Source organism: Hevea brasiliensis, chromosome 1, assembly GCF_030052815.1.
Source record: "Hevea brasiliensis isolate MT/VB/25A 57/8 chromosome 1, ASM3005281v1, whole genome shotgun sequence".
In the NCBI taxonomy this organism is placed as follows: domain Eukaryota; kingdom Viridiplantae; phylum Streptophyta; class Magnoliopsida; order Malpighiales; family Euphorbiaceae; genus Hevea; species Hevea brasiliensis.
This window is the reverse complement of record NC_079493.1, coordinates 5069266-5096935: the sequence shown is the minus strand read 5'-3', so window position 1 is coordinate 5096935 and position 27670 is coordinate 5069266. Positions and strand designations below refer to the sequence as shown.

General features: G+C 33.0%; 1 pseudogene; it reads left to right on the top strand.

Annotated features, from left to right (window-relative positions):
* The first annotated feature begins 11111 nt into the window (after nucleotides 1-11111).
* Nucleotides 11112-14180, top strand: LOC131183399 (uncharacterized; annotated as a pseudogene).
* Nucleotides 14181-27670: the final 13490 nt, after the last annotated feature.

Genomic DNA, 27670 nt, shown 5'->3' with positions numbered 1-27670 from the left:
CCTTGCATTTTATTTTGTTTGCCATGGGTCTTTTCATTTTCTCTCTCAATTCAATGTTTAGTTGTTATTCGTATTCCCAATCTTTAATTTGTTTTTATATTTCAATAACTTTAAATATCACTCAAGACATTAAGATGAAAGAGTTCCCATCTTACACCAACTCTATCACCTCCTCTTTCCCATCCACCCTCATCTGTAAGCCTATTTATGGGTTTTCTTCAATTTTTTAAAAATTCTTCACTTGATCTCTGAGACTAAGTATGTGGATTTTTTCCCTATTTTTTGTGTATTGAAAGGAGATTGCCTTATTGATTAAGACTTGTGCCACAGCCCGAGAGGCATGGTGAATAGTGCAAACCATGCGCCTGATGACAATGGGCGTAAGTTGAAAGCGCAAAGCTTAAGTACTCTTTAACTTCCTTAGTCTTACTCTAGGATTTGAGCCTGATAATCAGGTACCCTCCTATCCTCCCAAGGTAATACTATTGCTAACTCGTTTGAGTTTTGAGCTCTCTTAATATTCATTTATACTCTTTTCAGATTATTTAATCTATTTGATACATGCTCATGCATGGATAATATCTTTGGTTTTATGATAAAATTGGTAATGTTGAATACTAAGAAGCAGATATCATGGGCTGAAGAAGTAAATGGGTTGTAGCATGGGCTGAAGATATAAGAACATAGGTTGAAGATGAATAAACCCAATCCACATATTTTCTCCTTTAGGTAACAGATTTTAGAGGAGAAAGGAGGAGATTCTCGTGCTCCAGCTCAGCTCCCAGGTTTTAACAAATTTGTTAGAGGTTTTCTTGATCCTGTAAATAAGGTAGGGTAGAATAGGAAATTGCTTTTATTCTAGATTATTCTTTGTAAATATATATAAACACATTATTCCATTAATAAAAAAAGTAGCTTCTTTTGCTCAAATTTACAAATTAGTAGCTAAAATTTTCATGGTATCAGAGCACAACCTGTGCTACTGATATACTGTTCTTTTCTATAACAAGTCTTCTTGAAAATGGATGAAGTAATAGCAAAAACCACTACTGCTACTGGTAACACTTCTGCAACACATGCTGCTGCTGCTGGTGGGAATCATATCCTCCACTTGCATAGCTCTGATCACCTGGGAATGATGCTGGTGAGTTCACCACTCATAGGAAAGAACTACCTATCATGGAGTAGATCCATCGTGCTAGCTTTAAGGGCCAAGGACAAGTTGGGATTTATAGATGGAAGTTATGAAGCTCCTGCTGCAGATGCAATAAATATGGAAAAATGGAGAAAGGTGGACAGCATGGTCACATCCTAGATTCTAAACTCTCTCTCAAAAGAGCTAGTGCATGCTTTCATTTATGCAATATCTTCAAAGAACCTGTGGGAAGAGATCAAAGAAAAATTTGGAGAGAGCAATGGACCTCTCCTATATCAGCTTAAGAGGGAGATAAGTACCCTGACTCAAACTAATGCTTATGTTTTAGTTTATTTCACTAAACTCAAAAAATTATGGGATGAATTGGCTTGCCTTAAGCCACTGCCAGTGTGTGAATGTGGTGTAGCCAAACAGATAGATGAAATTAATAATGAGGCTAAGGTAATGCAGTTTTTAATAGGGTTGAATGAAATATATGATCATGCTAGAAACCAGATTCTCTTAATGGATTCGTTGCCTAGTATAAACAAGGCATATTCTATGGTGCTTAGGGTGGAAAAACAGAGGGAGGTTCACACTGATGTAATTGAGGAATTCAATTCAGCAATGGTTGTCAAAGGAAAATTTTAGAAAGATAAAGTTCAGGGGAAGAAAAAGGAGTTTGGGAAAAGGGACACTAGAACATGTGACCACTGTAATACAAGTGGACACACTAGAGATACATGCTTCAAGCTACATGGGTATCCAGAATGGTTCACTAAATTGAAACAAAAAAAGAGAAAGGCCAAAGCAAATTTAGCAGCCAATTTGTATGAGGAAATACTTGAGTATGATGGCAAGTCAGATTATAAAAAGGAGGCAGCAGGAGTTGATTGGGCACATATGATTCAGCTGGAGATTGCCAAATATATGCAGAACCAGAATCCTACAACAAATGAGGCAAGCTGTGTCAATTACACAGGCTTTGCAGGTAAGAAACTAACTTACTACTCTTTTACCAAACATGGTGAGAACAAAGGGATATGGATAGTAGACTCAGGAGCCTCCACACATGTGTCATGATTTTTCACTTTTTCAAAACCCTAGAAATTTGAATGACCAATGTTTTATTACCCTGCCTGATGGAAATACCAAACCTATAAAACACAGTGGAAATATTTTCATAAAACCACATTTGCATCTCCATAATGTTCTTCATACACCCAATTTTAAATATAACTTAATGTCAGTTAGTGCTCTTACCAAAACTTCAAATATATTTGTCAAATTCTTTGTTGACCATTGTCTCCTGCAGGACCCAGTGACTGAGGAAGTAATAGCAAAGGGAGAATTGTAGGGAGGATTATATATAATAAGAGCAAACATATGTAATCCAGAAATCTTTAAAGAAAATTGTACCCCTGCTTCTAGAATCAAACATATTCAGACTAAATATCATAAGAATGAAGTTCATCAGTCCTTTGCATATTCTGATTCTTATGAGTTGTGGCATTATAGATTAGGGCACATATCTGATACCAAGTTGTCTCACATCACCTCTATTACACTGAAAAACAAAAATCATGAAATATGTGAAGTACCACATCTGTTTTTGATTTAATTCACATTGATTTATGCGAACCATATCAAGAACATTCAATTTCACATTCAAAGTATGTTCTTACTATTGTTGATGATTTTTCAAGAGTCACATAGATATATTTTCTACATGATAAAACTAGAGTTTATAGTACACTACTTGAGTTTTTAAACATAATTCAAAATCAATTTCAAAAACAAGTTAAAGCAGTAAGATCAGATAATGGGAAAGAGTTTATCAACCAACACTTTTCTAATCCAAGGGAATTTTGCATCAGAAAACTTATCCATACTCTCCACAACAAAATGGGATTGTAGAGAGGAAACATAAACATTTGTTGCAAGTGGCAAGGGCTTTAATGTTTGCATCAAAAGTGCCAAAATATTTTTGGGGAGAAAGCATTTTAACAGCAACATATCTCATTAATAGGATGCCCAACACAGTTTTAAATTGGAAGGCCCCCTATGAAATTTTGTTTAACAAAATGCCATATTACAGTTACCTCAAAGTTTTTGGTAGCTTATGTTATGCTACTAATACAAGTCCACATAAACATAAGTTTGAACAAAGGGCTTTCAAATGCATTTTTATAGGTTATGCATCAGGTTTTGAAGCCTACAAGTTATATGACTTGCATAATCAGAAAGTTATAATTTGTAGGGATGTGGTATTTTATGAAAAATGTTTTCCCTACTCAAGTGGACACACTACACAAGTGGATAGTAGTGTCATTCCTTTAGCTATTCCTGACACAGAACAAAATCATGATTTACCTTCTGATCCAGTTCATTCACATGATTTACCCATCAGCAACACACCATCTATCACAAATACCAATCCTATTTCCACACCCTGTACAAGTCATACACAATCATCAATCAACCCTGTACCTGTTAGAAGAAGCACAAGGGTATCATCAAGACCTCAATGGTTAAATGATTTTGTGGCATAAGTTAGTAAAGACAATCCTACTGCAACTTCATTTGCTAGTACTTCCAAAGAACTTGCAGGTACCTATCATTTCTCTCACACTTCATTTTCTGTTTCTCCACTATTATATAATCATGACTACATTCAATTCACGACAAATGTCCATTGTTTGTGAATCACAATCTTACCATCAAGCTAAGGAGGACAGTAACTGGAATCTAGCCATGAAAGATGAATTGGAGGCTCTAGAAAAGAACAAAACATGGGTCCTCACTAACCTCCCTCAAGGCAAGAAGGCAATAGCCTCAAAATGGGTATATAGAATCAAATACAGACCCGATGGTACAGTTGACTAATACAAGGCTAGACTAGTTGCTAAGGGGTACAACCAGCTAGTTGGAATTGATTACCATGACAATTTCTCACTTGTAGCTAAGTTAGTTACTGTGAGATTATTTTTAGCTATAACTACAAAGTTCAATTCGCTAATTCATCAACTTGACATAAACAATGCATATTTACATGGCTATTTGGATGAAGATGTTTATATGAAACCTCCAAAAAGTTACACAAAACCTATTCCAGGTCAAGTATGTTAGTTAGTCAGAAGTCTTTATGGCCTTAAACAGGCAGGGAGGCAATGGAACAAGGAATTGACAAACAAGTTACATATTTTTAGGTTTCACCAATCTGTTTTTGATCACTGCCTCTTTACTAAAGGGTTTGGTCCCAATTTTATCTCACTAATTGTCTACGTAGATTATTTATTAATTGTAGGGGAAGATGAAACAGAAATTGCAAAAGTCAAGAAATTCCTAGATGAACAGTTCACTATCAAAGACTTGGGATATGCCAAGTATTTCCTAGGCCTTCAAATTGCCAGATCAGAAAAGGGAATGTTCCTAAACCAACGGAAATACATCTTGGATATAATTCAAGAAATGGGATTACAGAATGCAAAGATCAGTTCCTACCCCATGCTAAAAGGATTGAAGCTAGATAATGAAAGTGGGGAGTTATTGAAAGAACTAGAAAAATATATAAGATTCATTGGGAAGCTATTATACCTGGGGCTCACAAGGCCATATCTTTCTCACGCCACACAAAAATTGAGCCAATTTATGCAAGTTCCTCGCAAGTCACATTGGGATGCTGCCATACATGTCCTTAAGTACCTAAAAGGATCTCCTTCCAAAAGCTTGTTCTTCCCACAAGATAATGATTTATGGCTCCAAGCATTTTGTGATCCAGATTGGGCATCTTGTCCCATGAGTCGAAAGTCCATTACTGGATTTTGCATCTTCTTGGGACCATCATTGGTATCTTGGAAAGCAAAGAAATAGACCACTGTTAGTAGATCCTCAGCCGAAGCTGAATATAGAAGCATGGCAGCAACAGTCTGTGAACTAAAATGAATTAGTTATCTTCTTATTGATTTTGGCTTGAAACAATCTCTTCCTATTGCCTTACACTGTGATAACAAGGCAGCAGAGCACATTACAGCAAACCCGATCTTTCACGAGAGGACCAAACATCTCGAGATAGACTGTCATGCAGTTCGTGACGAGATAAACCATGGGTTCATCACCACCATGCATGTGCCTTCTAGACACCAGCTCGTTGATCTATTTATAAAACCCTTCAACTCTGTCTTGTTCAATGAAAACCTCTTCAAGATGGGACTTCATGATGTACACGAGTCTCCATCGAAGTCCCATCTTGAGGGGGGACCTGATAAAATTGGTAATGTTCAATAATAAGAAGTAAATATCATGGGTTGAAGAAGTAAATGGGTTGTAGCATGGGTTGAAGATATAAGAACATAGGTTGAAGATGAATAAACCCACTCCACATATTTTCTCCTTTAGGTAACAGATTTTAGAGGAGAAAAGAGGAGATTCTCGTGCTCTAGCTCAGCTCCTAGGCTTTAACAAATTTATTAGAGGTTTGTTTTCTTGATCCTATAAATAAGGTAGGGTAGAATAGGAAATTGCTTTTGTTCTAGATTATTCTTTGTAAATGTATATAAACACATTATTCCATCAATAAAAAAAATAGCTTCTTTTGCTCAAATTTACAATTAATAGCTAAAATTTTCATTTTATGCATGTTTTGTTAACATTTTAAATCTTATTTTAAGCAGTTCTCTTTGTTTTCATTATGTTTTTAGCTAAATCAATTTAGTTTTATTTTATTTTGTTATCTTGTGTTAATCTTTATTATTTTAGGTGAATTAATAGATTTTTGTTGAACTAGGTACAATGGAAAAAAAGGGCTAAATTTCATACACTGAATCTGCTGATTTGGACTTGAAGATATGACTTTGACCATGTGTAATGCATACAACACATGGCTTGAACCATGTTAAAAGCTAAAATAGACCCGGAGGCAAGACACAAGCTAGACCATGTGCCAACAAAGATAGACATGGGCATGCCCATGTCATAGACGGAAGAAGCTGTGAACTTCCTTACTTTTGTGAGATTTTTTCAACTTATTGGTTATTTTGGTCTCCAAGGCTGAGTAAGAATTAGGAGAGAGGGGGGGGGGGGGGGGGAGGGGTTGTGAAGGATGTGGCATTTAAAGTTGGAGCAGAGGAGATGATTATTAAAGGAAATCCTAGCCATTACTTTTAAAAGAGCAAGAACAAGATTTTCTGCACATTGAAGTATGATGACACATCACCAAAGTTTGATTTTCTTACATCTCTTTGAGCTTTATTGATGTATTTTTCTTTCTTCTTGTATTTTTCCATATCTTTAGGATGGAGTATAACCTTTTATTAGGGGAATGATATGGATTCTAAACTTATGTTATGATTATCTTAATTTCAATGCAATGATTTTGTTTTCATGAGATCGCGTAGTATTGGTTTTAATGCTTTGTGTATGTTGATTGATTAATGGTTCTATTAATCATCAAAAAGAGAAGCTAGAACTTATTTTTCAATTGATTGCATAATTGAATCTTAGGAAGAATATTGTTCATCACATTAGGACTAGACAATCCGAATAAGGCCTTGAAAATGGTGTTTGGTATGTTTAATTTATAACTGAATAGGGCAAATTATCTAAAGGGAATTCCTATTCTCTTTGCCTCTAGATTGTTTGCTATCCAAATAAAAATATTTGATATAGATGAATATTTTCAGTTGGCCAATTTGAATCCTACATCTCATGACATAAGACTTGCATTGGATTAATTTTCATGCATAGGTGAAGGAGAAGTTTGTAATCTAATGCTGTTCATTATAAAAGTTTCTTCGATTTATTTAGTTGATTTCTTTTTAGTTTATTGTCAATTTTAATTTCAATCAATTCAACTATTAACTTCTCAAATAATATTAGGAAAGTATTAATTTAATTATAAATAAAGAATTTGATTTTTTTGAGATGATACTTAATTTTTCTCACTACTTTATTATTTGAACACGATTTAGTGCACTTGCATCACATGCTTTAGATTTTTGTCCCTAGAGTTTTTCCACGAATTTGACTGTGTTGATGGATATGTATTCCTACTTTGTAACAAAATCCAAGCATTTAATTTAAATATTTATTTATTTTGTAGTCACATATTAATATGAGAAATAGAAAGAGGGGCTTTCATTACGGTGAGTACTATTCAATTTGAACTGAATAAATTGAATTGAATCACCATAATTTAGTAATTTGGTTTGGTTCAATTTTAAATATTAAGAATTTCAGTTATTTTAATTCAATTCGATTTTAGAGAGAAAAAATCAATAGAACCGAATTGAATTGCTTTATTACTATAGAAAATTTATGTATTATATATATTTTTATACATATAAATTATTTAATTTCTTGATCAATAATTATTAATTTTAAATTAAGATTAAAATCAGATTAAATAATTTAAAAATTAAGTCTAAATCAAAGCACATCAAAGTCCAAAAATCTATCAATTCGAACCAAACATAATTAAAATGATCCAATTTAATTCAATTTTCATATATTTCAATTTAATTTTTAAAAAAATTTGAATCAAATAGTTTGCCCTAACTTTCACCGGTGACGTATGATAAGCCTTTGACCAGATAATATTCTAATAGAAAACTTGAACAATACTCCATCTAAATGGCAGACGAATCTTCTTCTAGAAATGCAGGCCAAGTACTAGTGTGTACGGATGAAAAATTCAATCCAACCATTATACTTGGATGACTAAATTTAATCTAAAACATCAAATTTACAAAGAATTTTAAAGACACAATTTTGGACTTTTTTTTCCCCTAATTTTTGGGTCAATAAAAAATTGGAAACTGATAATTAGAATTTATTGTGTTTGTTCTCATGGGAATTATTTATCTACCAACTCGTCACAGGCGCAAATAAATGCTGGCCCACAGGAGGTAGCTGGTTTGTGGGGGTTTAGAGAGAAGACAAGTAGTTGTTACTTGTGAGTGTTTTGCACATTTCTTGGTTGTTTCCATGAAAATTAATTAATGAATAGAGTATTAGTTGAAGTTTGACAAAGACTAAACCTTCAACAAGAACACATCAAAGAGGGAAAGAACAATAAAATTTTTCTTGATTAGATCCGATTATTATCCCCTTGAAACACGATTGTTTGTTTTTGATAGAAGTTTTACTTTTGTGGTGTTGGTATCTGCCATGCATTTTGTTTTGGGTGGCTGATTTTTGCACTCATGCAGCTATATTTCATTAAATTTGCTGAAAAAGTTTAAATAAGATAATTTTGAGATTTTTATTTAAATTAATCCACACCTTTTGATTTAACTTGAATTAATATAATTTTTAGTAAAAAATTAAAATTTTTTATAATTATAAATAAAAATAAAAAGTAAAAATTTAACACTAAGAGGAAGAATACTTACCCAGATGATAAAAAAATAAAAACTAAAAAATTATGCGCTTGTTTGGCATTGAGTTTGAAAAGTTTAAACTATTTTTCTGAATAAAAATACTATTTTAGATACAATTTAATAAAAACATATTGAAAAAAATTATTTTATTATTTTAATATTCTTATAACTAAAATTTATAAAATTTAATTTTAAATTATTTTTTAATACTCTCTCATTAATATATTTAAAAAAATAATTTTTTCAATATTAATTTTTACATTAATATCAAGCAGGCCCTATAGCTCCATTACAAATTGAGTCTCCATTACAGATTGACTCCATCGTTCTCATTTTCATTCTAATAATGGTTATCTTAATCTGCCTATAGTTTTTGAGAATTTAATACTACATAGTTGAAAACTGACACGATTAACAAAGACTAAAGCTCCGTTTATTTTATACAAAATAATTTATATACATAAAATATTTTTTATAAAAAATTATTTTTTACAAAAATAAACGGAATCTAAACCTTTTCAGATTTTACTGTAGAAAAAGGGCACAGAATATTCATTGAAGAAGAAAAGAGCAATAATTAATATCACACACTTGTGAAACTCGATTGTTTCTTTATGAGAAAATTTCCTTTAGTGGTGTTGGATATGCCATGCATGCCTTTGCTTTGTGGGGCTGATTTTTGCGCTCCATGCAGCTATTTTTCCTCGCACATTTTCTTTGAAATTTTATTTCATGCACGTTTCTCGCTTTAATTATTAGACAGTGTGAAAGTATTAAAAAATAGTGATTCATAGCTTATAGAAAAGTAAACTTTTTTTATAATATAGAAAATAAATCTCATATAATTATGAGAAATAATGCACGTATATCGAGTGAATCTAATTATTTCTTGTATTTCTCTCTTTTTTTTTAATAAATTTTAAATAAATTAAACTTCAACGTATTTGACTAAGAAGTTTTTCTTATTTAAATTCAATTTATTTATAGACCCAAAAATAGAAACACATAAGATCTTATGTCTTAGGTTTATAGTTGATCGAATCTAAGCAAGAATTTCTATTTGAATAATTACTGCATTCAACTATAAATTTAAATAGTTTATTTTTCATTATGATTTTTTTATATTAAATTTATCATAAATCAAAATAATCAGTGATATATTGAAGAAAGGGCAAATTTTGATAAATTTTAAAAAACAACACTATTTTAAAATTAAAAAAAATAAAATTTTATTATTTTTATATAATATATGCCCTTGTGTCAAAATTTAACTCTCTTACTTTTATTTTATATGAAAATTTATAAAAATAAAATTAAATATATGAAAATGTAAAAAACACCCTCTTTCATATATGACACCTAAATTAAACAAAGAGAATTTTAAATTAAGGATTTAATCACTTTATATTTTGAATATCATTTTTTTTACACATTTAATACTTAAAAACTTCTTTTACAATTTTTTTAATGAATTTGACAATTTTTTTTTAATTTAGAGGAAAGAATTTTGGAGATTCAAATTATAATATTGACATAATAAATGTTACATTTATTATTAATATTTTATACAATTTTTTTTAATTCTATACAATTTTTTTTTGTTTTCTTAAACTTACTTTTTTATTTATTATTCATTTTTATTTTCAATGACTTTATTTTATAAATACCTATATATAAAATATACAGATCTCACTATATATTTTATATTACTATAATATTTTTTATTATATTTTTAATTTCAATAATAAAAACTAATTTATAAATAAAATTAAATTTTAAGAACTAAATTATTACTCATTAAAAATACCAAGACTTCATTGGTTGATATTATTGCTGGTATCACTATCAGATAGTAGTTGAGTACATGTTTCACGGAGTAAGAGTCTAAGAGATAATATATGGATTTAGATCTTAACAACGCCATTTTTTAAGAATTTTTAAAATGAAAAATTATTTTTTCTTTTTTTTTTTGCAAAGAAAAATTAACAAATAAATTTCAAAAAATGTTATTTTAAGAAAAAAAAGGGATTTAAATTTAAATTTAATGAAAATTTGAAAAAAAAAAATCCAATGCAATGCATTAATTGATATGTATCAGGCAGGCTGGGGTTCAAATTTGCAGAGATGGGCACATCAAGTAAATGTTCAACGTCGCGTTTCATGAGAAAACAAGAATTTGAAAAAAAAACTAAATCAATTGAAAAAACGGTACATTTTTCACAAAAATTAAAAAAAAAAAAACAATGGTTTATTAGAAACGGGCCGAAGCTCATTAAGTAGAAAGTCCATTTGACTAGTTAATGGCTTGTGAACACGAAGGATGGCTACAGAAGTAAAATCTAGCCCAGGCCCTTTTTGAATTTTAGGAGCTTCTGCCTTCTTTATAAATTATATGAACAAATTCAATTCAGTAAATACTAAAATGAGAATTTAATGATTCCATAAATAAATAGCTTAAATTATTTTCCACATTAAAGTTGAGGAAATTTTGTATAAATTAATTATTCCTTAATTTAGACTAGTTGATGTGAGGTGATGTTGTATAAAGTTTACACTTTGATTGAGAAGAAAAATTTTAAGTTCTAATAAGCTTTAATTTAGTAATATTTGAGTCATCTGCAGGATTATAAGGTATGGAATTTGCTCTGTAGTAAGAGCTTTCTGCGTCTTGAGTTGTGCTTCAAGCAGTGGTTATTGGGAGGGGGAAATCTAAGGGTAGAATTGTTGATTGTCCTTCCATAGATTGTGGCTGCGCCCTCTAGCTACAAAAAAAGACGCCATCAGAAATCTTCCTCTTCTCTTTTTGCTTCTCCCCCCACAGGCTTTTTTTGATGTGCCATGGTTTGAGCTTCAATGGTTGAGTGATATCATTGCTCTCTTTGCAATGTTTGGGACTGTAGATGTTGATCGTCCAATGAAGATGCATAGGCTTTGGATGGGAAGCGACCTTCCATGTGGCGCTAGTACCTATACTACTTAGAGTTTGCGAGTTTGGGTGTAACCCACTTAAGTTAGAGTTTATGCTGGGTTTTAGCTTATGGGATGGGGTAGGCCTTTTTTGATGTGCCATATTTTGAGCTTCAATGATTAAGTAATATCTAGTTTCATTACTCTCTTTGCCATGTTGGGGACTGTAGATGTTGATCGTCCAATGAAGATGCATAAGCTTCAGGTGGGAGGTGACCTTCCAAGCGATACTGATACTTATTTTGTTTCGAGTTTGGGGGTTCAAGTGTGACCCACTTAAGGTAGAGTTTTTGTTGGGCTTTTATGGGGTGGCTTGTTTAGCTAGTTTTTTTTAGACTATGGCTTTTATATGGAGCTAGCCTCTAAGCCTGTTTGTATTGTGTTCTATTTAAGCCTCACAATGTAATAGATTTTAAGCCCTTCTTTCATTAGCGATTACCTCTGGCTAAAAAAAAAAAAAAATCTTTTGGAGAAGAAAATGGCACACCACTTCGCATATACAACATTACCATCCACCAGCAATTTGTTTCTCTTGCAATTTCTCCTTACTTTTATCCCTTCTTTGCTAATCCACTAGCCTTGAAACTCCATCTTCTTCCACTAGCTGAGCTTAGCATCGCCTCAGCTTGGAAAGACGGTGCCTTATGGGTGCCCTGAACTATTCATTCACCGAGACCTTGGACTATTAATCCACCAAGAAAAACAAATGCACCAACATTTCCAAGACCTCCACATTTTTGCCGCAAAAATGGATGCCAAGCCCTCTCTTCGTGGCCTTTTAACCGAGCAAATTCAGAATAGGGAATTCTAGATTATGGGTTCTGACGTCTTGTCAGTTTCACATCCACCATTTGCTCATCATCATCACCACCCATCAATATGCAATATTACTATGAGCCTGGCACTAAACGTAAGTTTCATTCCTTTTTATCTGTGTAGGAACATCTAACAGTGTGTTTGGATGGAGTGGGAAAGGTTTTATAAAATAAGGTAAAGTAAGGTAATGAAAGGTAAGAAAGCAAAACCTCCTTGATCCACTAATTTGGTGAGTTAAAAAAGTGAGGGTTTGGAGGTTTTGAAACCTCCAAAAACCTTACGTCCTTTAAAAAACTTCCTCCCAAACAAGCACAGTACTTTAAAAACCCATACCTTATCTTCAAAAACTTTCTCCCAAATAAGCTGTAAGGGTCTGTTTGGATGAGAATGGAGGAGGGGTAAATAAAAGTAAAGAGGGGTATGTTTAGAACTAGGTAAATTAATGAAGGGAAAGGGCAAGTAAGAGTATCCTCCCTTATTACTCAAATCTCAATTTTTCAGAGGATAAAGAGGGGAGGTGAAAGCTATAATTATTTTTATTTCTACATCCTTCAAGTTCACCCTTCTTTCACCTCTTCCAAAATATAAAAATAATACATTACCTCTCTTTACCTTTTCATTAATTCACCATTTTCCAAATATTAATATTTTTTTATTATAACTCATCTTAACTTTCTAACTCTTCAATTACTTACCATTTGCTCACCTCTTCCAACAATGTGAAGAGAAAAATGTTGCAAAACAGAGACTGAAGCCTGGCAATGGGAAAATGTGAGTTTTACAATAATTTATTTCATTATGATGGCATAGTTATGACAATTTACCAAGGGACTTTGATGTTAGAAGGATTTCATTTTAAGGGTCAAAATGGGTTATAGTTTGTTGTTGGTCCTTAGGCCTTAAGAAATCAAAGAGGGTAAACTAGACTGTGCTGCCGCAGGTGCACATTGTTCCCTTCGTATTCAAGAGCAGCTTACCTTTCACTCTGCTAGATGATTGGGTTGTTAAAGAAAAGTGACACAGCAACATCAGTTATGCAGGTGTAATTGAGAGAGTACTGTTTTGGACCTAAACTTTTTGCTTCTTTTTTTTTTGCATTTACAGAGGGTACACCTATTATGCACTTGTTAAAGCTAGAGTGGGGATTGAATGCATCTATTGACTTGTTTCAGAATAAACAATCTGATTATACTTCATCTACATTGGAGTTTCATATGTGTGCCTAATCTTCTATGTCTATTGAATGTGTCTATTGACTTGCTACAGAATAATCAATCCAATTGTACTTCATCTAGATTGAAGTTTCATTTTTGTGCCTACTCATATATGTCTACTGAATGTGTTTATCTTCGTGGAAATGCATATGTAATGCATGTAAAGATGTTTTAAATAATTGTCATCTAGATAAAGAAATCCTTTACCCTACACTTGCTGCAAAACTATCAGTCTGATTATACTTTTATCTACACTGTAGATGTGCTTTTTGTTGAAGCATTGTCCTGAAACAGACATTTGCAAATTCAGTTTCACTGTATCTTCTAATCAGTGTCCGAGTGTATTTCTTTTTTGTAGAAGTTGCTTGATATTTTGTTCATAGTAATTCCATTAAATTGCATAAGTGCAAGTCATAAACAATGCTTTTTGTTGTGCAGCATTACATTGAGCCAGGGATTGGAAAGCAGTACCATTCCCCAGTAGACGTTGAGAGATATCTTACAAGAAAAAAATAATATGAAGCTACACCAAAAACATTAAATCAAGGAGATCGATTATACCTCACAACTGGGAAAGAATCTACAGCTATACCCTAGGAATTCAAACTGGGAGATCATGCTATGAATAGCATAATTAAACTTCTTTATACTAGTACAATTCTGCTTTAAGATTAGTCCACAGTTCCATGGCATTTGACTTGCATAATTCTAGTTCTTCCTAATGTTTTCTTGGAATGTTGTGGCAAAACTAAAGAAAAATGGTTAAATCAACTTGTATTTCTTATCTTTTGATGAAGGTTACAAAGCTATTATATGCAATTAGTATATCTATCTAGACCCTAAAGTTTTGCAATTACAATTAATTGTAATTATACAGAATTAATAAAAGATTGTAAGAATCCTTATGATTATTGTGAGAAAATAGAACAGAAGAAGAATATTGAGAATGATTGAAGAGCTTAATTATTCCCTCAAGCTAATGGTGTCAATTTATAATCTGTACAAGACAACTAAATAGGAAATACAATCCTAATTAATTATAGCCACGATTCTAGCATCTAAATATATTCACACAATCACTACAGATACACATATCCTAATTATTTATGGTACATATCTTAATACTCTTACCATAACTTAATACTCCCCCTTAAGCTGGAGCGTGCAAATCATATGCTCCAAGCTTGTTACAAATATATTTAATCCCAGAGCCTCTGAGAGATTTTGTCAGGATATCTGCTAATTGGTCATTTGAGCTAACAAAGCTAGTGGCAATACACCCAAATTCAATCTTTTATCTGATGAAATGACAATCCACCTCTATATGTTTCGTTCTCTCATGAAACACTGGATTAGATACAATGTGAAGTGCAACTTGATTGTCACAGATTAGCTTCATTTTTTTAAGTTTCCCATACTGCAACTGGAGAAGTTGTTTCAACCATATAAGTTCACAAGTTGCCAAAGCCATAGCTCGATATTCTGCTTCTGCACTTGACCTAGCAACCACATCTTGCTTCTTACTTTTCCAAGAAATCAAATTACCTCCAATCATAATGCAATGTCTTGAAGTAGACCATCTGTCTAAAGGAGAATGCCTAATCTGCATTTGAGTAACCAATAATCTGTGAATGACCCCTGTCTTCATATAATAGGCCTTGTCCTAGAGCTCCTTTAATATATCTGAGTATTTGAATGACCATATCCCAATGACTACTACATGGTGCTTGAAGGAACTGACTGACTACACTTACAGCAAATGAGATGTCTGGGCGTGTGATTGAAAGATAATTGAGTTTTCTAACCAATCTCTGGTATCTACCAAGATCCTCCAATGGCTCCTCCTGTCCAGAAATAAGTTTGACATTTGGATCCATAGGAGTATCTGCGTGTCTACAGTCTAACATGCTCGTCTCTATCAGTATATCCAAAGCATATTTCCTTTGAGAAATGGCGATACCTGTCTTGGATTGTGCCACTTCAATCCCCAAGAAATACTTTAGCTTCCCAAGATCCTTAGTCTGAAAATGACTGGACAAGTGTTGTTTGAGTTTTGAGATCCCAACATGATCATTTCGTATAATAACAATGTCATCAACATAAAAAATGAGATAAATGCACTTATCATAGCCATTATGGTGGAAAAATATTGAATGGTCAGCTTCACTCTGAGACATTCCAAATTGTTGGACTACAATACTGAACCATCCAAACCATACTCTCGGAGATTGTTTCAAACCATATAAAGAACGCAATATGTGACACACTAAACCAGACTCCCCCTGAGCAACAAACCCTGGTGGTTGCTCCATATAAACTTCCTTAGCTAGCTTGCCATGTAAAAAGGCACTTTTGATATTCAGTTGATGAAGTGTCCAGTGATGGATGGCAGCTAAGGAAATAAGAAGGCGAACCGAGGCAATCTTAGCCATAGGAGAGAAGGTATCACTGTAATCGAGGCCAAAGATCTGAGTATAGCCCTTTGCAACAAGGAGAGCTTTAAGTCTATCAATTTGGCCATCAAGCCCCACCTTGACTGTATAAACCCATCAACAGCTCACAATAGATTTGCCCTTCAGTAGTGGCACTAAATCCCAAGTGCCATTATTATGGAGAGCAGTCATCTTTTCAACCATTGCATTACACCATCCTGAATGTTCCAAAGCTTTTCTAACAATCTTAGGTACAGATACATTAGACAAAGTGGTGACAAAAGCATAGTAGGAAGGAGACAAATGATGATAACTCACAAAATTATAAATAGGATGAGGATTTTGAGAAGAACAAATACCTTTTGGGATGGCAATGGGAGGAGTAGCATCTTCTGTTGAAGGTGAGACCGGAATAGGTGAAAATGAAGGAGGTCGAGAGTCACCAGGAGCTAGTGTTGTACCTGTATCAAGCAAAGGAGCATCAATGGTGTTAGTGGGAGGATGAAGACGATGTGAGCAGACATGTAGAGGTGGTGAACTGATTGGTGGTGGAGGAAGAGTAGGAACTGGTAAGGTGGTGGGAATAAAAACCTTTGATGCGATGTTGGAGGAAAAATAGGGAGATGTTTCAAAGAAGGTTACATCAACTGACACAAAGTATTTATTTGTAAGTGGATTGTAGCATTTGTAATGTTTTTGAAGTCTAGAATATCCCAACAAGACACATTTTATTGATTTAGGCTGAAGTTTATCTTTGCCAGGAGTGTGATCATGAACAAAACAAATACAACTAAATACACGCAGGGACAACTGATGGGCATCTTGGTCAGGAAACAAAATGCAATGAGGACTCTGATTCTGCAAAATAGAAGAAGGCATTCGATTAATTAAGTAACAAGTAGTAAGAATAGCATCTCCCCAAAAACGAAGAGGAACATTATGGTGAATGAGTAAAGTGCGGGTAGTCTCAACTAGATGACGATTCTTTCGTTCGGCAACCCCATTTTATTGAGGGGTATGAGCACATGAAGTTTGGTGAGTAATACCCTGAGAAGATAAGAAATGAGTAAAGGGAGTAGACAAATATTCTTTTGCATTGTCACTATGAAGTATTTTAATAGAAATACCAAATTGATTACGTATTTTAGTAGGAAATTTTTGAAATATAGAGAATAATTTGGAACAAGTCTTCATTAAAAATAACCAAGTGCAATGAGAATAATCATCAACAAAAGTAATAAAATAATAAAATCCCAAAGTTATACTGACACAACTTGGACCCCAAATGTCTGAATGCACAATTTCAAACATGGACTTAGCCCTATTATTAACTCGCTTGGGAAAGGAAACACGACTTTATTTCCCAAGTTGATAGGACTCACATTCAAAAGAAGATAAACTAGAAAGATTGGGAACTAATTTTTGCAATTTGGTAAGACTCGGATGACCCAGATGATTGTGAAGAAGATCAGCGGAAGTAGTAAAGGCAAGAGCAACTGGAGAATTTGAAGTAGAAAGATGGTACAACCCTTGTGACTCACATCCTACTCCAATCATCTTCCTCGTATTCCAGTCCTGCACAATAATAGAGTCAGCTGTAAAGGTGATAGAACAATTGAGATTTTTAGTCAATTTACTAATGGAGATTAAATTATATGGGCATTCTGGAGTGAACATAACTATGGTTAAAGGAATAGATGGAAAGATTTTTACTTCTCCTATGCCCTTAACTAAAGTTTGTGAACTATTAGCCAAAGTAACTTTAGACAAAACCAGAGAAGAAACTAGAGATGAGAAAAGACTTTTGTTATCAGATATATGATCAGAAGCACCAGAGTCTAGGATCCATGGACCAGTGAGCGAAGACTGTGTTAGACAAGCAAAGGAATTACCAGAATGAGCACTGCTAGAAGATTACTATTTAGCTGTTTGATATTGCAAATACTCCTTGTAATCAGCTCTAGTTAATAGGATATAATCTGACACCTGATCCTTTCCATCAGGTAATAGAAGAATACCATTTTCACCGGATTGAGCCATATGAGCAGTTGATCGGCCCACATTATTTGATTGAATGGGGCGCGATGGTTGACCATGAAGGGCCCAATAAGTGTCTTGAGTGTGATTACTCTTATTACAATAAGTGCAATGGAGCCTTTTACCCTTGCCTCTCTAATAAGTAGCCTGTCTCGATTGGTTTCCACTTTGTACAACTAAAACTAAAGATTTAATTCTGTAGAAATTATTCTTATTAAGTGAGATGTGTAGAAGCCTGGAAAACATATCCTTTAGAGTGGGAATAACCGGACTTGTTAATATCTGGTCTCTAATAGAATCAAGGTCAAGTCTTAGCCTAATCAATGCCAAAACCATGAAGAACCTATCCCACTGTTGCTTAGAAATATTATCAGTACATGGCATGATAGAATTAAATTCATCTTTCAGTGATTCCACCTGTCCCAAATGACTAGACATATCTTGTTGATTTTGCTGCAGATGAACCATATCTGATACTACCTTATAAATACGCTGCACATTTTTGTATATAAGGTTTTCACCTTAATCCAGACTTTACAATAGGTTTTACAAGATTGAAAAATATTAAGTACTTTTGAGTCTAGAGAATGCCATAAGAGATTACATAATTGAGCATCAATCTTCGTCCAATTAGCTCTATTTGTCAAAGCTATATCTATGGCCTTTTTAACCAAGTGGTCATCATACCCCTGCTTCATAAACCATAATTCCACTGATGCAGCCCAAGATATATAATTTTGACTTTCTACTAATTTAACAGTAGTAATAGCTGGTGAATTACCAATGGAAGAAAGTATGGGTTTGAGAATCTAAGAACCTATGTTGGATATGGGTGTGAAAATCTCAGAACCTGTGTTGGAGGCTATATTAGAGGACTCCTCAATCTCAGACATGTTGACAAGAGAAGCTGTCACACCTCACCCCTCCGTAAGGCATAACATGATCCCATAGTATACTTAATGAATCACTAAACTTCGCCTACCGATAACCCATTAAATACACTACAAGAGATTTTAAAACAAAATTTACTTCTTTTGAAGGTGGCGAGCACTTTTAATAGGAATTAAAAACTTTTATTTGAAATTAAACCACATATTAAATTTTTAATCAATTTAAAGTTTCCACAAATTTTATAAAAATTTCGGCAGAGTGCCGTCTATAATTAGGAAAAATCAGTTCTTCAAAACCTGTGAAAATACTCTCAATAATTTCATTTCTCAACCCCAATCGCCAATATATTCTCAAATCAATACAATTCAACCAAATTTCAATTCAAAATTCACAACTCAAAATTGTTTTCAAAATAATTCGATAAACTCATAAACATTGCATTAAATTAAATTTACATACACAATTTAATTTACAGACATAAAAATCCAAAAGATAATATTATTACAATTTACTGTACAACTGCTTAATTTTACATTAATACATATGACACTAAACTATTTACATCAAAATAAACTACAAGAGTATCAATAAATACCCGTACAAAAATCTTCAAGTTGTGCTCCCCTATTACTATAGCAGCTTCCTTATTATTATAGCATTTCACTCTGCTGCTATGTCCTTTTCCCTATCTGCGACAGTAAAATTAAGCTATCGCTGAGTAAATTTTAATCAGTGGTGCACAATAAAAATTTAAAAAGTTGAACATAAACTATTCATTGCCAAATCATAATTTAAACATTACACAATCACATTTCACAAATTTCAAATCACATTTATAATAAATCACAATTTAAATATTTCACAATTTTCAAAGCTCAATATAACACAAATTTGATCAAATAATTTAATAAACACAGTGTTGTCAATCAATAATACAACTTAGGCCATGACACAAAATTTTCAAATGTGCCGTGTGGTACACCACGACAAGGCAAACTCACCCCACTAATTGAAATCAATGAGGGAGATGGCTAATTAGCTAATGAGTACTCATCCAAACTCACCTTAGACTGGCAAGCTAGAGAGGGAGGAAAATGATCAAATATCAAAGTCAACCCCACAAGTGGAGGAGGAACGTAGTAAGGGACTGTCATGCCAAGTGTGAATCAAAAATAATTTTAAATCACAATATTTAAATATTTCATACAAACCACAAATCACATTTTATCTCAAAATTTCCATTTACAAAGTAGGCAATACAATAATTTTCAAATAAAATTCTCAAAGCCAAAACAATTAAAAACTATTCATAGTACATACTAAATCAAATTTCAATAAGAAATACTTAAATAAGTTTATTGTGCACAAACCTCGTAATTAGTCTTTCCTTATTTCACTCCTGTTGATTCCTTTCCTCGGAAGGCCCTCTTTCCACTGAAGCACACAATTAAGATGTTTTAATATTTATTCAATTTATGTTTAATCATAATTTTAACAATTGAAATTTGTATTTAAACCTTATTTATATACTCCTATAAATTGAATTCTTTGCGTTCTTAATTATGGTGGTTACTATTCATTTGACCATTGGGTCAAAATGTTGACTTTTCCACACTAAATAGGTATACCAATTCTCATTACACCCACATACTACATTTTGAGTGCCTAATTTGTTGGTCTTGATTGTCATTTCAATTTCTTAGTCTCCTAAGAGAAAATTCAATTTTTCAGTTTTGGTGCCCTGTATTCTACTGTTTCATTTTTATGGTTATTGTGAGAATTTGGCTAAGTGTCCTTCACCAAAGTTTTTCCTTATTGTCTTATATTTAATTTTCTTTTTGAATCACTCAATTCAGAGTTTTTTAGCCCAAGATATGGACATTTTACTAAGGCTGGCCGGATAAATGTTACCCAGAATTTCTGGGCACTTTATTGGTTCTGGCAGTTTTGGACAACTAAATTTGGGTGACAATTTCACTTTGTTATGGGCAGAATTTGGGTTTGTGTTCTTCATGAAAGTTGTAGTTCTATATCATACCTTTTCAATGTCACAAAAATCAGGTCATTTGGACCTGTCTAGCCCAAGTTATGGCCAAATGAACAGGTTATTTGGTCATTTTGGTACAGTGACAGTACACAATATCCGGATTTAACCAAATTATTCACTATGTTAATGTCATTTTTTGGGCATAGTCTCCACATGAAAATTGTGTCATTATGTGTCTATTTTCATTCTCAATTGGCCTTATACCAATTGGGTTGGTAAAATTTCAGTTTTGATCCCTGAAAAGGACCTAGGTCATACTGCCCAATTTGGGACAACATCACATTCTATTTCCAATCCAATTCCAAACATTCAAACACATGCCAATTGACTCCAATTAACCATTTTAAACTTCACTTAAGGCAAAGTACATCAATTTACCAATTTCTCAAATTTCCTCCCCAAAACCCTGAGGGTTAAGAATCCTAATTTTGGCACATATTTCAATTGATGCAATTAAAGTGTATAACTTACTTCTACCTACTTAATTATACTTAATTCCACCACCAATTGCATCAAATCAAGCAAATCCTATTTCCCCTAAGGTTGACCAAAATTTCCCAATTGGTCTAACATGTGTAATTTGTTTAAGTTTTTCACAATTTCTATGTTAATCCAACTACGTAAACATGAATTTAACAAAAAAAATTATAAGTTTAAACACTAACCTTGACTTGGCTTTTCCTTCTTCTTGTAACTTTAATCTTTCTTCAATCTTTCCATTTTAATCTTCTCATCATAAGCAAATATGAAGTTTTTGTTTTGGGAGCTATAAATTTTATGGTGAGAATTTAGTGTTTGTAAGCTCTAAGATTCATTAATGGAGGAAAGAAAAAATATAAAGGAGAGAGGAAGAAGATGGTGAGCCGACCATTTTGAAGAAAATGAGAATTTTTTTTTTTGTTTTTTAATGGTTTTTGTCTTTACTTTAATATTTAACCATAAAAATGATTTAATTAAATAATTATTATATTTGTTTTATGATGTCATGCTTGATGATGTCATATTTCTTTATTTTATTTTCTTTTCTTTTCCTTTTGTTTTTCCTCACTTCTTTAATTTAATTATATATTTTAAAATTTTTCATTTCTTAGATTTTAGTGGACAGTGAGTTCATGAGTCACCTTTAGGGGTGAATTGACCAATTTGCCACCCGCCGGTTTGATCCGGTTTGTAAATAATTCGGTATTTCTTTCAGAACCTTGATTTAATTATTTGATTTGGTTATCAGCTCTTTTCTATGATTTTCTCTTTTCCACTAGGTTCGCAATAGTCCTTAGGACTGCGGTGTCACAATTTCCCATTCAAAATTAGGGTTAGGACTGATCTCGCAGTCACTTCCCGGAAAGGTCACCCATCGCTATGACCCTTGGCTCATTTAACTTTTTATGCTTTGTTTTTCTTATTTATACTTTACCATCTGGTAATCACTATTTATTTCCATTCAGGGCTTTTCTAGGTGACTTAATTATGGTTCTAATCTCCTTAATTATCCGGACAGACACCGATTAACGGAACAGTATAATTTACCAGGTTATGCAAATAGGGGTGTTACAATTCTCTCTCCCTTAAAAAAAATTTCGTCCGCGAAATTTTATCCAATATCCGTCCTAAAAGAGTTATACGTTTGTTTTCTCATGTCTTTCATATATTTTTTCGTAGCTTCATAATCTGGATAATGGCCCATAACACCTTAACTAAATGTATACATTTATTTCTCAGCTGCTTCACCTCATGTGCTAAGATCTTTATGAGTTTCCCCATCATACATTGAATTTAAATTCATTTCACTTTTTATAGGTAAGCAATTCTGTGTGCTAACGAATCCACTCTTTCTAGGACTTTGTGTGGTCCTATGGAGTGAGAACTTTAGTTTTTCTCCTTTCTATATAATTGTATAATCTTCTTTCCTTTAAGTTTATGTAAGACTTTTAATAATCTAATACAACGTTTAATTTGTTTGTATAACACTAATCTTATTTTACTATCGTTTTGTCTAATATTTCAATTTATGTTTCCTTATAGAATGAATATTGTGGTCATATTAGAATTGTTTATCTAATTATGGGTCCTTTGACCATTCTAGTCAACAATCTTGCTAATTTTCATAACATTTCTTTGTTACATCTGAACCAACTGTTCAAAATTTTTACTTCCATAACTCTTTTATCTATTAATATTCAATAATTTATTGCATTCTAGGAGATATCTTTCACTAACAAACTCTTCCAAAACTAATTCTAAAAAGACTAGTCACTAACATATCAAAATTGATTTTTATACAAGGGACAACAGGAAGGCAAGCAATGCTGGCAGTAACATAAAAGTGTGCAGACCCCAGGTCAAACAATACATATATATATATATATATATATATATATATATATATATATATATATATATATATATATATATATATCTTAGCTAAAATTGAGAAAGTACCATCAACAATGTTAGAAGTCTCATCCTCTTCCCTCTGCTGCATAGTATATACTCTAACTGGAGCATCACCTTGTTCTGGCTGATTCACAGTACTCTGACTTCCAGGTGTACTACCCCTACCTCTGCCTCTGCCTCTGCCTCTACTAACTGATGGTGAACTCTTTGGGGTAGAAGTTTGGGCTGATCCTTTTGACGTAGTAAATGATCTAGAAGGGCGTGGACTTATACAATCCTTAGCAAAATGACCAGTCTCTCCACAATTAAAACATATTCCTATGGCTCTATAGCATACCCCACTATGTGGTTTACCATAAGTTTCACAAAGTCGATCTGACAGCGTATTTCTGGGTGTTTGTTGAGTTTGCTGATCGGATCGAGGTGGTTTCTGTCCAGAAGATCTACCTCTACCCTATTCGCGTGAGCTAGATCCTCCAAAATGTTTCCTCTTTCCTGACCCACTATCAGGAACTTGATTAGTAGTCTTTCCAGTTTTCTCTTTCTCTTTTGTATCCTTTTTAACTGTTTCTTCATTCTCAATTCTTTCTAGTTCCAAGGCTTGCGATATTAGCTCTGAGAAATTCTAGTGTCAGAACCCCACAACTTGTATTCTCAGACTAGGCCTTAACCCGACCTCAAAACATTTACATCTATCTCTAAGAGTGGTAAGCAGATTTCTTGCATAATGACTCAATCGAGAGAAGTCTCTTTTGTACTCTACTACTGTTTTATCCTCTTGCTTCAAACTCAAAAACTCTTGCAGTTTCATGTCCACATATGTGTCGGGGACCCACTTTTGCCGAAATTCCCTAAAAAAATATGACCAGGTGAGGACTGGGGGCTCAACTAAGCTGTGGGGGATGGTTTTCCACCATTCATAAGCATCCCCTTGTAACAAAGAAACAATGTACTCAAACTTTAGCTCTTCTGTACAGTGTAACTTCTTAAACAGCCTTTCCATTCTCTCCAACCATTGCTCAGCTTCTAATAGATCCACAGTTCCCTTAAATTCAGTAGCCCCATACTTTATTAGTTTGTCATACTATTTAACTGGAGGCGGTGATTGTGCTGCAGAGGCTTGTGTTTGGGCTGGTGCTAGCAGGTTCCCAGTCATTTGTTGAAATAGTGCAGTCATCTGCTGTGCAAACTGAGCAGGAAACTGCGATGCTTGAGGAGGAGCTGGAGTGGCTAACCCACTCACATTCTGGAGTGCTGGGGCTTCCTCTTGTGCCTCAGCCTCAACAGATTGTTCTACGGAATGATCTCCTTTTTCCACTCCGATTTCAGAAATTTTCTACTTTCTAATAACAAATACAAGGAGGTTGACCTACGTTAGTGCATATTCATGATATAATATGTCACATGTATCAATTTAGGACACTTAAGTAGTTGCACTTATCAAGGGAAATATTCACATGCATAGTCAAAATTCATTTCAAAATTATGCTCTGATACCACTAAAACATGTCACACCTTACCCCTCCGTAAGGCATAACATGATTCCATAGTATACTTAATGAATTACCGAATTTCACCTACCGATAACCCATTAAATACACTACAAGGGATTTTAAAACAAATTTTACTTCTTTTGAATGTGGCGAGTACTTTTGGTAAGAATTAAAAACTTTTATTTGAAGTTAAACCACATATCAAATTTTCAATCAATTTAAAGTTTTCGCAAATTTTATAAAAATTTTGTCAAAAAAAAAAAAAAAAAAACTTTCAAAACACTCCCAATAATTTCATTTCTCAACTCCAACCGCCAATATATTCTCAAATCAATACAATTCAACCAAATTTCAATTCAAAATTTACAAATCAAAATTATTTTCAAAATAATTCGATAAACTCATAAACATTGCATTAAATTAAATTTACATACACAATTTAATTTACAAACATAAAAATCCAAAAGATAATATTATTACAATTTACTGTATAACTACTCAATTTTACATTAATACATATAACACTAAACTATTTACATCAAAATAAACTATAAGGGTATCAACAAATACTCGTACAAAAATCTTCAAGTTGTGCTCCCCTATTACTGTAGCAGCTCACTTTACTGCTATATCCTTTTCCCTATTTGCAACAGCAAAATTAAACTATCGCTGAGTAAATTTTAATCAGTGGTGCACAATAAAAATTTAAAAAGCTGAACATAAACCATTCATTGCCAAATTATAATTTAAATATTACACAATCACATTTCACAATTTTCAAATCACATTTATAACAAAACATAATTTAAATACTTCATAATTTTCAAAGCTCAATATAACACAAATTTGATCAAACAATTTAATAAACACAGTGTTGTCAATCAATAATACAACTTAGGCCATGACACAAAATTTTCAAATATGTCGTGTTGTACACCACGATAAGGCAAACTCACCCCACTAATCAAAATTAATGAGGGAGGTGGCTAGTTAGCTAATCAGTACTCATCCAAACTCACCTTAGACTGGCAAGCTAGAAAGGGAGGAAAATGATCAAATATCAAACTCAACCCCACAAGTAAAGGAGGAACGTAGTAAGGAGCTGTCATGCCAAGTGTGAATCAAAAATAATTTTAAATCACAACATTTAAATATTTCATACAAAACACAAATCGCATTTTATCTCAAAATTTTCATTTACAAAGTAGGCAATACAATAATTTCCAAATAAAATTCTCAAAGCCAAAATAATTAAAAATTATTCATATTACATACTAAATCAAATTTCAATAAGAAATACTTAAATAAGTTTATTGTGCACAAACCTCGTAATTAGTCTTTCCTTATTTCACTCTTGTCGATTCCTTTCCTCGGAAGGCCCTCTTTCCACTGAAACACCTCTTTCCACTGAAGCACACAACTAAGATGTTTTAATATTTATTCAATTTATGTTTAATCATAATTTTAACAATTGAAATTTGCATTTAAACTTTATTTATATACTCCCATAAATTGAATTCTTTATGTTCTTAATTATGGTGGTTACTATTCATTTGACCATTGGGTCAAATTGTTGACTTTTCCACACTAAATAGGTCTATCAATTTCCATTACACCCACATATCACATTTTGAGTTCCTAATTTGTTGGTCTTGGTTGTCATTTCAATTTCTAATTCTCCTAAGAGAAAATTCAATTTTTCAGTTTTGGTGTCCTATTTTCTACTGTTCTATTAGTCTGGTTACTGTGAGAATTTGGCTAAGTGTCATTCATTAAACTTGTTCCTTATTGTCTTATCTTTAATTTTCTTTTTGAATCACTCCATTCGGAGTTTTTTAACCCAAGATATGGGCATTTTACTAAGGTTGGCCGGATAGGTATTACCCAGAATTTCTGGGCACTTCATTAGTTCTGGCAGTTTTGGACAACTAATTTTGAGTGGCAATTTCACTTTGTTATGGACAGAATTTAGGTTGGTATTCATCATAAAATTTGTAGTAATTTGGGTTGGTATTCATCATAAAAGTTGTAGTTCTATATCATACCTTTCCAATGCCACAAAAATCAGGTCATTTGGACCTGTCTAGCCCAAGTAATGGCCAAATGAAAGTTCATTTGGACATTTTGGTACAGTGATAGTACACAATATCCGAATTTAACCTAATTGTTCACTATGTTAATGTCATTTTCTGGGCATGGTCTCTACATGAAAATTGTGTCATTATGTGTCTATTTTCATTCCCAATTGGCCTCATACCAATTGAGTTAGTAAAATTTCAATTTTGGTCCCTGAAAGAGACCTAGGTCATACTGCCCAATTTGGGACAGTATCACATTCTATTTTCAATCCAATTCCAAACATTCAAACACATGCCAATTGACTCCAATTAACCATTTTAAACCTTACTTAGGTCAAAGTACATCAATTTACCAATTTCTCAAATTTTCTCCCCAAAACCCTAAGGGTTAAGAACCCTAATTTTGGCACATGTTTCAATTGATGCAATTAAAGTGTATAACTTACTTCTACCTACTTAATTATACTTAATTCCACCACCAATTGCATCAACTCAAGCAAATCCTATTTCCCCTAAGGTTGACCGAAATTCCCCAATTGGTCTAACATGTGTAATTTGTTTAAGTTTTTCACAATTTCTATGTTAATCCAACTACATAAACATGAATTTAACAAAAAAAATTATAAGTTCAAACGCTAACCTTGACTTGGCTTTCTTGTAACTTCAATCTTCCTTCAATCTTTCCCTTTTAATCTTCTCACCAGAAGTAAATATGAAGTTTTTGTTTTGGGAGCTATAAATTTTATGGTGAGAATTTAGTGTTTGTAAGCTCTAAGATTCATTAATG